Source organism: Scylla paramamosain, chromosome 22, assembly GCF_035594125.1.
Source record: "Scylla paramamosain isolate STU-SP2022 chromosome 22, ASM3559412v1, whole genome shotgun sequence".
Taxonomy (NCBI): domain Eukaryota; kingdom Metazoa; phylum Arthropoda; class Malacostraca; order Decapoda; family Portunidae; genus Scylla; species Scylla paramamosain.
The window spans coordinates 6,597,660-6,610,416 of NC_087172.1; the positions used below are offsets into that span (position 1 = coordinate 6,597,660).

At 41.3% G+C, this 12,757-nt stretch overlaps 1 protein-coding gene across 2 annotated transcripts in view; it reads right to left on the reverse strand.

The window, feature by feature from the left end:
• Positions 1–12,757, reverse strand: part of LOC135111487 (uncharacterized) — a 64,893-nt gene that overhangs the window by 28,889 nt on the left and 23,247 nt on the right. The window lies entirely within an intron of this gene.

Consider the following 12,757-nt stretch of genomic DNA (forward strand, 5'->3'; position numbering starts at 1 on the left):
CTCAGCAAAGTGTCCCTATCGTCCTCAGTTACTGCCTGGGTTCCTACCCTGTCCATCGTTATCCATTAGCGACGGCGATAAGGCCGGCCTCATCTTAGTCTCATGTCATAACAAGCATCCTTCATCTCCTTACATCAACACTACCTCAACACCGACCGTACAAGGAATTCGCTGACTTAGACCTTGTCCTGATCCTCGCCCTGACCTCCAGGTCCTTTCCTTCCCCATTGACAAACTCACTTGCACAACAACTTCTTTCACCTGCTTGGCGGTAACACTGGTGCTGCCGCTTAGTGACACTAGTTTACCAAACTCCACATTGAGGTGGGGAGAGACCCGCAGCCGCGACAGTACGCCAACGAAGAGGCAAGATTTCGTGTTACAACCGTGGACTAACGAACCATCTGGCCCGGGACTTTGATGTAGAGAACACAACGGAGAGGCGATCGCAGCGGCCGGGTCACTTGCCATCACTACAGAGAGATGGGAGTTCCAAGGGAGCTAAAGAGAAGAAACTATTATCCCAGTGGGGACAACAGATCCCTGGTTAGTTCTCGGAAATAAACGGCGGAGGGCAGCACCGTCAACTCTCAGCTCGAAACATGTAAATAAAACCCGAGCCCACCAAAACGCTGCCCATGCCTCTGTACACCTATCTGTGTCGTGCGAAATCCTTGAGCTGCGAGAATACTGGCGAGACAGCCATCTGCGCATGTGTATCATCGCGTCAGCATCACAACACACTGTCTGTGAGATTCGTAAGCTCCAAGGTTTCTCTGTTTTTTTTTTTTTTTTTTCTCTCTCCATAGTCTTATTATAGCGACTATACCTTGATCATTAAAACCTGTTTTGATTCATGCCAGTACAAGGTGCCTTCAAGCTGTTACAAAATAATCTTACAGGCAAAAAAATAAGTTGCATTAGCACCTATATCGGCCCACAGAACACACAGGGTGCAAGATGGAGTTCCTAACCTAACCAAACCATACCTAACGTAACCAAGCCCAACCTAACCTAACCAAACCAAATCAAACTTAACTTGACCTAACCAAATATGAAAACCTCGCATGTTCCATATAGAAAATAATTTGCGCCTTGGGATGCGCAAGCGCAGAAGGCCAACTTATCAGTATTCTCGCAGCTCAAGGATTTCGCATGACACGGCCTGTGATAGCTCTCGTCTCTGTTACTGTGTGTGCGGCAAGATAAGCCGTGCATTTCCTGGTGTTCAGCTGCATTTATTCCTCACATATGCCAGAAGGTATATATATATATATATATATATATATATATATATATATATATATATATATATATATATATATATATATATATATATATATATATATATATATGTGTGTGTGTGTGTGTGTGTGTGTGTGTGTGTGTGTGTGTGTGTTTGTTTGTGTGTGTGTGTGTGTGTTTGTGTGTGTGTGTGTGTGTGTGTGTGTTTTCAGAGATATTTCAGCCATTAGCAGAAAATACAGGGTCTTGAAGCAGGCAATTACTGAGTCGACGCTGTCAGCCACAACTTTTACTAAATGAATAAAATACCGTGGTGTGCGTGATAAATGCATTATTAAATTAAGGATGTATATTAGATATCTGCAAATAAACTAACTTTAGGTACATATTACACAACATTTCTTTACTGACGCATGTGTTATAATAGGTACTGTTTGATTTAATTATGCTGAATGTAGTTAAATGAAATTCATGATTAAGTAGTTAATAAACAACAGATGCTAAATATTGATTAGTGGTATCCAAAACCTTATTAAAGTTTATATGATGAACTTTCATTTCAGTATATATTTTCTTGTAGATGCCAGTCGGTAATCTCATAAATCTCAATATTATCTAACTTATAACCATTTCCTAAGAACATAAGAAAATAATGGAAGCTGCAAGAAGCTGTCAGAGCTACACGCGGCAGTCCCTGTATGAAACATACTTACCTATTTCCACCTGTCATCCCCGTCCATAAATTTGTTTATTCTTTTAAACCTTCCTATTGACAATGCACTATTCAAGTCATCTACCACTCTATTTGATGACCGATCTCTTTCTCTCTTTAAATCTAACTTTATCAAGCTTGAATTAAAATTAAGATGGAAAAAAATAATTTGTTTTCTTTTCTCATCCCCCCTCAAAAAAAAAAAAAAAAAAAAAAAAATCACATACGAGTCCAGCATGTTAACTTCTGTGATGAGCAATATGAACAAGTATTTCAAGATGTGTTTTTAGTATGAAAAAGATGTGGTGTGAATAATGACAATGTACATAAGGTTTATAATTGCTTTTAATTATTTGAACACGACAGTTGTTGTGAGTGTGGGAAAAGTGTAAGATGGAAGATGTGAGATTGAAATAAAAAAACTATTACGCTATTTTGTTGTGACAGCATTGTCAATGGAGGTACAGTAAAACATCGGTTCACGAACTTAATCTGTTCCGGGCCTTGGTTCGCAAACCAAATTGTTCGCGAACCCCACCCCCCCAAAAAAAAAAAAAAAAAAATTCAATTGAAATTTATGTAAATACAATTAATCCGTTTCAGCCTCAGAAATAAGGTATTTTTACATATTTAAGTGTTTTTATCTCTTTCTCAGATTGGTTGCGAGAGAGAGAGAGAGAGAGAGAGAGAGAGAGAGAGAGAGAGAGAGAGAGAGAGAGAGAGAGAGAGAGAGAGGGTCTTGGTTCGCAAACAAATTTGTTCGCGAACCAAAATAATTTTTTCATTGAAATTTATGTATATGCAATTAATCAGTTTCAGCCTCAGAAAAAAAAAGGTATTTTTTTACATATTTAAGTGTGCAACAAATGTTGGGACAAATGTCAAATACTGGAAGAAGAGAGAGAGAGAGAGAGAGAGAGAGAGAGAGAGAGAGAGAGAGAGAGAGAGAGAGAGAGAGAGAGAGAGAGAGAGAATGAGTTCTTGTGTGTGTCAGCTAGTGATCTAGACAACTGCCAATGACTCACTCTCTCTCTCTCTCTCTCTCTCTCTCTCTCTCTCTCTCTCTCTCTCTCTCTCTCTCAGATAAGTTAACAGAGAGAGAGAGAGAGAGAGAGAGAGAGAGAGAGAGAGAGAGAGAGAGAGAGAGAGAGAGAGAGAGAGAGAGAGAGAGAGAAAGAGAGAGAGAGAGAGAGAGAGAGAGAGGAGTTTCCCATCTTAATTTTAATTCAAGTTTGATAAAGTTAGATTTAAAGAGAGAAAAAGATTGGTCATCAAATAGAGTGGTAGTTGTGTCAGCCAGTGACCTTGACAACTGCCGATGACGTTCTCTCTCTCTCTCTCTCTCTCTCTCTCAGATAAGTTAACAGAGAGAGAGAGAGAGAGAGAGAGAGAGAGAGAGAGAGAGAGAGAGAGAGAGAGAGAGAGAGAGAGAGAGAGAGTCATTGGCAGTTGTCTAGGTCACTGGCAGACACACACAAAAGAACTCATTCTCTCTCTCTCTCTCTCTCTCTCTCTCTCTCTCTCTCTCTCTCTCTCTCTCTCTTCTTCCAGTATTTGATATTTGTCCCAACATTTGTTGCATGTGCTGCAGAACAACATGAAGTTTGTGTGAATTTCTATAAAGATAAAATAATATACGTAATTCTGCAGATTATTTGCAGTGCCATGAATGTCTCTTCTCTTAATTTTTTTTGGGGTGACACATCATTCCTTTTGTTTCCTGATTTTTTATTTTTTATTTATTTTTTTTTTTATGTAGGAGGGACATCGGGTAAGGGCAACAAAAATACTCCCCCCCCAAAAAAAAAAATAAAAAAAATAAATAAAAATGCTCACTGAGATGCCGGTCCCCAAATAGGGTCCGAAGCGGTAGTCAAAAATTGTAGGGGAAGTGTCTTGAAACCTCCCTCTCGAAGGAGTTCAAGTCACAGGAAGGTGGAAGTACAGAAGCAGGCAGGGAGTTCCAGAGTTTACCAGAGAAAGGGATGAATAATTAATTAACTCTTGCATTAGAGAGGTGGACAGAATAGCGGTGAGAGAAAGAAGAAAGTCTTGTGCAGCGAGGCCGCGGGAGGAGGGGAACCATGCAGTTAGCAAGATCATAAGAGCAGTTACCATGAAAATAGCGGTAGAAGATAGCTAGAGATGCAATATTGCGGCGATGAGAAAGAGGCTGAAAACAGTCAGTTAGAGGAGAGGAGTTGATGAGACGAAAAACTTTTGATTCCACCCTGTCTAAAAGAGCAGTATGAGTGGAACACCTCCCAGACATGTGAAGCATACTCCAAACATAGACGGATAAGGCCCTTGTACAGAGTTAGCAGGTGGGGTTGGGGGAGGGTGAGAAAAACTGGCGGAGACGTCTCAGAACACCTAACTTCATAGAAGCTGTTTTAGCTAGAGATGAGATGTGAAGTTTCCAGTTTAGATTGTAAGAAAAGGACAGATCGAGGATGTTTAGCGTAGAAGAGGGGGACAGTTGAATGGCAATGAAGAAGGTATAGTTGTCTGAAAGATTGTGTCGAGTTGATGAATGGAGAAATTGAGTTTTTGAGGCATTGAACAACATCTAGTTTGCTCTGCCCCAATCAGAAATTTTAAACATTAAAACTCAGGCGTTCTGTGGCTTCCCTGCGTGAACTGTTTATTTCTTGAAGGGTTGGACGTCTATGAAAAGACGCAGAAAAGTACAGGGTGGTATCATCAGTGTAGGAGTGGATAGGGCAAGAAGTTTGGTTTTGAAGATCAATGATGAATAATAGGAAGAGAGTGTGTGACAGGACAGAACCCTGAGGAACACCACTGTTGATAGATTTTGGAGAAGAACAGTGACCGTCTACCACAGCAGCAATAGTACTGCCAGAAAGGAAACTTGAGATGAAGTTACAGAGAGAAGGATAGAAGCCATGAGAGGGTAGTTTGGAAATCAAAGCTTCGTGCCAGACTCTGTCAAAAGCTTTTGATATGTCTAAGGTAAGAACAAAAGTTTCACCAAAATCTCTAAAACAGGATGACCAAGACTCAGCCAGAAGATCATCAGTAGAGCGGCCTTGACGGAACCCATACTAGCGATCAGATGGAAGGTTGTGAAGTGATAGATGTTTAAGAATCTTCCCGTTGATAGATTGAACAACTTTAGATAGGCAGGAAATTAAAGCAATATGACGGTAGTTTGAGGAAGAAAAATGGTCACCCTTTTTAAGAACAGGCTGAATGTAGGCAAACTTCCAGCAAGAAGGAAAGGTAGATGTTGACAGACAGTTGAAAGAGTTTGACGAGACAAGGTGCAAGCACGGAGTGCAGTTTCGGAGAAGAGTAGGAGGGACCCCATCAGGTCCATAAGCGTTCTGAGCATTTAGGCTAGCTAGGGCATGGAAAACACCATTGTGAAGAATTTTAATAGGTAGTATGACGTAATCAGATGGTGGAGGAGAGGGAGGAACAAATCCTGAATCGTCCAAGGTAGAACTTTTAGAAAAGGTTGTGCAAAGAGTTCAGCTTTAGAGATAAATGTTATAGCAGTGGTGCCATCTGGCTGAAATAAAGAAGGGAAAGAAGAAGAAGCAAAGTTATTGGAGATGTTTTGGCTAGATTCCAGAAATCACGAGGGGAGTTAGATCTTGAAAGATCTAACTCCCTTTCTATTAGTGAAGGAGATTTTGGCTAGTTGGAGAACAGACTTGGCACGGTTCCCGGCAGAAATATAGTGCATGAGATTCTGGTGATGGAAGGCTCAAGTACCTTTTGCGGGCCACTTCTTTAACAGGCTGTGTTAAACCAAGGTTTGGAAGGTTTAGGTCGAGAAAAAGAGTGAGGAATGTACGCCTCCATGACAGACAGTATCATCTCTGTTATGCGCTCGGCACAAAGAGACGTGTCTCTGACACTGAAGCAGTAGTCATTCCAAGGAAAATCAGCAAAATATCTCCTCAGGTCCCACCAACTACCAGAGGCAAAACGCCAGAGGCCCCTCCGCTTATGGGGATCCTGAGGAGGGATTGAAGCGATAGGACAAGATACAGATATGAGATTGTGATCGGAGGAGCTCAACGGAGAAGAGAGGGTAACAGCATAAGTAGAAGGATTATATGTTAGGAAAAGGTCAAGAATGTTGGACATATCTCTAAGACAGTTAGGAACACGAGTAGGGTGTTGCACCAATTTCTCTAGGTCGTGGAGGATAGCAAAGTTGAAGGCTAGTTCATCCAGGATGGTCAGTGAAGGGAGAGGAAAGCCAAAGCTGAACACTGAAGTCTCCAAGAATGTAGATCTCCACAATAGGGAAGAGAGTCAGAATATGCTCCACTTTGGAAGTTAAGTAGTCAAAGAATTTCTTATAGTCAGAGGAATTAGGTGAGAGGTACACAGCACAGATAAATTTAGTTTGAGAGTGACTCTGTAGTCGTAGCCAGATGGTGGAAAACTCAAAAGATGTTAATGTTAATGAAGATGTTAATGAAGAAAAAGCTGAGGGGGGGGTGTCAAGATATTTAGGGTCGATACAAGAAGAGCAGTCCGACCTGGAGGCATTTGTGGTCCCGTCCGCAGACTGGGACTCCGAGGCTGATGTAGGAGTCGCCACGATAATTTTGAATTTTGAGTGAAGGGTGTGTGTGTGTGTGTAATTGGGTGCTTGTAGTTTTGTGTGAAGGAAGAGAGTTGTCTTTAGAGGGCAGGCTGCTCCCTTGTGTTGTGAGACACAAAGGGAAACGTTCAGTGAGGTCACAGCAATGCCCATACAATTTGATGCTAAAAGTTTTTGTTTGGTTTGTTTGTTTGTCTATTTATCTGCTTGCATGCTACAGTATGTGTGTCACTGTTGATGTGCTTGAGTGTTGTGGTATGCTCTGCACTGAATGACTGACCTTGGTTTCTCTTGCTTTGCACAAGTGTATTGATGCTGCCATGTGGCATGTTTTCTCCTGCTGCGCATGGTACTGGATCTTGGTATTGTCTAGTCCTACACATGCATCCTCTTAATACATAAGAGTAAGTGTCTTGTTGCTGCCCTGTGCTTTATATGCTTTCTCTAAGATAGTAATGATCTTTATGCAAATCTTTTGTATAGGGTAACTAGCTTGGTGTGTTATCTCCTGCAATGCATCACTATGTCTGATAGACATTAGTTAGTGTTGCCATGTTCTTTCCATGTAAAAGAGTAACATTTATGCTACTCTTTTACATAGAAAGAAATTTTTCATTTAACTTGTGCTTTCTTAACTATTGCAGTGCATTGCAGCAGTATATTTGATATATTTTGTGGTAGTCGAGTGTTGTTGCTCACGACATTTCTAACGGCTGTAGGGAGATCGCCGCCACCACACACCTGTGTGTTTTACACCTGTCGCCCCCAATACGTAAGTGTGCAACAGATTAAGTATGCTGTCGATACAGCGTAATGACATTTGTAACACGTAGCCGTAACTATTGATGCAAACGTGACGGCAAGACCAGTCACTATGCTTATAGTTCTAAGTGTTCAATTTATACGATTACAGGCTTGACCGGACTCAGAATAAACTGTACCGTGTGCAGCATTGGGGGTTCATTACACCTGTTACACCGAGCAGCGCCATCAGGCTGCCGCAGTCAAGCGCAAAGGCTTTAGAGGTCCTATAATGACGACGACTTCCCCCTCCCCCCTCTTTCGGGAGGCAGGACGGAGACACGTCAGGGGGAGTCTCTACGTACGGAAAGAGCAGTCTGTGCTGGTATAACATCGGATACGGGAGTACCTTGTTGCATCGAAAGAAAGGTAGGACAAAGTAAACGTTAATAAACTAGTGCAGAGGGGACTCTCCCCTAACTCAGATCTGCGTTACAGGGTGTGTACCCGTCCATGCGGGTGTGTGTGTGTGAAGTGGCGTCGTCCCCCATCCTGTCAGCCCAGGCGAGCGGGGTCGTGCCAGCTGTTGGCTACCCGTCTCACCACCACAGGAGCGAAGACTGAGACACCCACTGTCCGTATGTACGTATGTATGAAGTTCGACGAGACAGTTTATGAACACGAACACGCAGTGTTACGCCGTAGCATATGTCCGTTAGGATCGTTGGTCCCATACAAGCAGTGAAGTAAAGACAATGTAGTGTGTTCATAATTCCTGACAAAAGGGGATTTGGTGTGACTGTGACTACATACTGTATTCGTAAAAGGACTGACGGCTCGTGAATATTCCGTAGTGCTGCTGTGGTTCACAGACAAACGGAGTGTGAAACGTGTAGTGACGTAATATTTTATTTATTGTCACTGTACATATAATAAGTAATATCCTGTCAGTTGCTGTGCAGTTCTCATGCGTTGCAAATGTGAACTGACCTACAATCGATGAAGACAATGCGATTAATTTATGCGCTGCCCACCAAACAGACAACACGGGTGAAGCTGTGTCGTAAAAAAAAACACGTAAGAAGAATGAAACAAGAATGAAAAAAAAATGAAGAAGGAAGTAAGAAAGAGAGAATAAATGAGGGGAAAAGATGATAAACACGAAAGCAGGTACCAAGAAGCTATCACCACCCTGATAGATAACAGATTACAAGAAGAGATACCCAGGTGACCATCACTAAATTAGTGTACGTGGGAAGCAGAGATCACCGGAAGCAAATGACGTGGACAGCACGGACAGCCGGCACAACATGGGAAACGCCGCCTCCTTGTTCCTGATTACAAGATATGATTACCAAAGTTACTTGAGAATGAACCTTATTGAAAGTTAAGGGAAAATAAACTGTATGATCAAAGTATGGGAAGATAAATATTGTTACTTGAAAATGGATCTTACGGAAAGTATAGGAAAATGAACCGTATGATCAAAGTATGAGAAAATATAGTTACTCGAAAATGAATCTTATTGAAAGTCATAGGAAAATAAACCGTATGATCAAAGTTTTGGAAAATAAATCTTAGAGCAACAGAAGCCTTGTTGGGGCAAAAGGTCGCTCTAATATCACGCGTATATTATGAGGTGTAGGAGACGGGAATAGACAGAAGCAGACAGAGAGACAAGATAGACAGAGCTGTCAGACCAGAGAGGGTCAAGATGGGCAAGCCGCCTGTCACAGTACCAGTAAGTAGAGCCAGACAGCTGTAATGCAGTCAGAATAAAATGCTGGTGTTATATATTGACAGAGAGGGATTAGGTAGATGTGGGGATGTGCTTCTTTATTGAATATTAATTGCGAGGTTTGTATAGGATGTGAATTATCATTGAGTATTAAATATGTGATGTCATTTGAATCGGAAGTGTAGTATTAAGTGTTCGGGATATTTAATGGAATGTATTTGGAGAGAGATGAAACAATTTTCGTAGTTTTTCGTTGTTGTCAGAAGTCGTATATGCTCGTCTGAATGTAAATATATGTAAATATTACAAATTAAGTAAAAAAAAAAAAAAAAAAAAACGTGTTCCCTTGAACCCTTAATAACCAGTTTTAAAGATTAGGGACGCAGCAAGACCGTGCAGCATAGAAGCACGACAGCTGCCGCGCTGCCCACCAAACAGACAACACGAGTGAAGCTGCGGTGGATGATGACATCGTAGAAGACGCCTGTTACATTCGACCAGATAAAAACGCACACATTAACATGAGAGAAATGATTGCCGCACTGAAGGGGTTAAACCTGGCTGTTGCCTGGCTGTCTCCTCCAATATATTTCCGGCGCATACCCATGGACCATCATAAAGAAGCTACAGACAAGAAAATTACACCCGTTACAATGTGGGCGACGGTGTGTGAGTTACTGGCATACTGTCACAAGCGGCTGAAGTTGATGGAGTTCCGAGGCACGTGCGTGACCTTCGCCCCAGGATGACAACGAAAGATGGATGTAAACAAACGAGAAAAAGGAAGGAGAAACAGAAGAGTGGGTCATCGGACTGCGTCACCCTACTGAACCCACTCAGGGTTGAGATGAAGCCACGGAGAGCGAGCCCAGCCAAAGCGGAGAGAGCGCTGCCGAGGTCCGGACGGGAAAGAAGGCCTGTTGTTCGATTCTGCTGTGAATGAGACTATTTTTCTATTTTGATTTTTTTTTTTTTCATGTTTCAAAGGTCAGTGAGATACGTTAGTATAGGGGGGAGGTGTAGTTGAGGTACTGATAATTAATTGCCTTATTGCCACTAGTGGTTTGGGGTTGTTACGGGTCGGCAGGGGCTGCATAGGTGAGGAGGGAGGAGCAGGTGAGAAAGGCGGCGATCAGGCGTGAGCACTCATCACCTTACCACCTCCGCCTCCCGCCTCCATTTGTTGCTGTTACTCTGAAAAATAAATGAGTTGTTGGAGGAAACAAGTGTGATTTTCCCTACAATTAGTAACGGTGGATGATAAATAAGATGTACTTTAATTGTATATATTTTACTACAAACGAATTCAAGGTTTATCAGTTTTCATACTAGCAAAATAAGATAAAATTAATAAAGATTTCTGTAAAAAAATAATAATGAAGTGCAGTGGAACTTTCTCCACTGCTTGCGTTATTTCAAGATTTCTCTTCAGAAGTCAAATCAAGTGTGTGAGCGCATGATTACAGCAGATTGTTCCGAAGCATCCTAAAGAGAAATTAAAGCCTTTTCTTTGTGATAATGTTAAGTTCTTTGAGGCGATGCTTAATAAGGGCGTGTTCAGCAGCTCCATGGAACAGTGATCACGCCCCAGTTGTGCAGTGGAAACACGTCAGCGAGACTTTTGATTCGTTTGTACTGGACACGCTCGCTATTAATCAGTGGCCGCCTCGCTGGGGAACAAATTTACTTTTATTTATTTATTTTTTCCATTTTACTTTATTAACTCATTTATTTTATTTATTTCTTTTTCATTACCTGACGTGTCCAAACTTATGGGCTACCCTGTCCTGTATTTCTAGAATTTCATCGGCTGAGCATGTTGAGAATTTAGTGTTACGTATATAATAAAAGCTTCACAGAGTGTTGAAGTAATTTTTGGTAAATAAAGGCCATCATAATTTACTGTAGAAAAGAAAATGCATGCTTATTGTATGAAAGTTAAGACTGGAAAGCATGACACTTGAAATGACTGGCGCCTTCTTGGTGTACGTGTACGAGTATTTCTGAGTAGAGTGTGCATAATGGTGCATTGTTCATCCATTTCAAAACTAGTACTTGAGACTGCGTGCCAGTAACAGCGTTCTTTATAAAATTGTATCATTGTCGTAAAAGGTGATAAAGCGTCATAGAAAACAGTGAATGGAATGAACTACGCCCATTAGCGCAAAACATGAATTCGATGCGATGTGTCAATGATTCGTGTCTCACCTCGACAACTAACAACCTCTGTGTAGTGGAGGTTACTGAGGATTTTCAAGAGTGTTTTTTTATGATATTGATTAATTAACAAGGATTCTGCATACTGAAATGGAAAAAAAAAAAAAAAAATGGAAGTTAAACTAATAATCTCAGTAGATTTTTGAAACAGTCTTAATTACAACCCAAGGCGTGTAACAATTAGGGGTGCACCGAATAGGCGGCCAGATAGTGACTGTTATCCGGTATTTATTATCCGGCCGGATATTCCTCGCAACTAATATTAATTGCAAAGTAAGTCAACAATTAGCTTGAAATGCCAGAATATCAAAAGAAACAAAATATAATCACTATTTGGATTAAAGAAAGAAATGTATTTATGATAGAGCAAACCTTTATTGTTTAATTAATGACAACGGGAGCTCTATGATCCACAAAATCTATTAGCATTCAACATTCAACGGGAGAATTATCTACCATTGTGGTGAAGAAACAGGAGCATCTCTCCTCTTTTTAACAGTCGTACAGTACCCTACCACCCACAGTACATCCTCATTTTGGCGAGTCGTACGCTCATTTTATCACTCACGGACATAATATTCTTGTCATAGCGTTAAGAGCATAATTATATTCTTGTCCTAAACATACCAAAAATCCCACTTAACCAGGTCCAATACCCACTAGTTACACACGTGCATGGGATTCAGTATAACCATGACGCTAAATTAGGAGCTTCTAACTAATCGAGTGTTATAATACTGGTTTGTCATGTGTACATTTGTCGGGTACATTGTCATACTTTGCTTACATCCTGGGTGGCAGATCTGTGGAGGCAAGATGCTATGTAAGCTACCTTCATTATCTCTTTGTGTAGGAATTATATACCATGCCCTTATATCGTTTTGTGTCTATTATCTGTATTATGTTATATGTCTATAGACATATAACATAATACAAATCATTGTCATGATTGATTTTTTTTTTTATGTAGGAGGGACACTGACCAAGGGCAACAAAAATCCAATAAAAACAAAATGCTCACTGAAATGCCAGTCCCATAAAAGGGTCCAAAGCGATAGTCAAAAATTGATGGATAAGTGTCTTGAAACCTCCCTCTTGAAGGAATTCAAGTCATAGGAAGGTGGAAATACAGAAGCAGGCAGGGAGTTCCAGAGTTTACCAGAGAAAGGGATGAATGATTGAGAATACTGGTTAACTCTTGCGTTAGAGAGGTGGACAGAATAGGGATGAGAGAAAGAAGAAAGTCTTGTGCAGCGAGGCCGCGGGAGGAGGGGAGGCATGCAGTTAGCAAGATCAGAAGAGCAGTTAGCATGAAAATAGCGGTAGAAGACAGCTAGATATGCAACATTGCGGCGATGAGAGAGAGGCTGAAGACAGTCAGTTAGAGGACAGGAGTTGATGAGACGAAAAGCTTTTGATTCCACCGTCTAGAAGAGCAGTATGAGTGGAACCCCCCCAGACATGTGAAGCATACTCCATACATGGACGGATAAGGCCCTTGTACAGAGTTAGCAGCTGG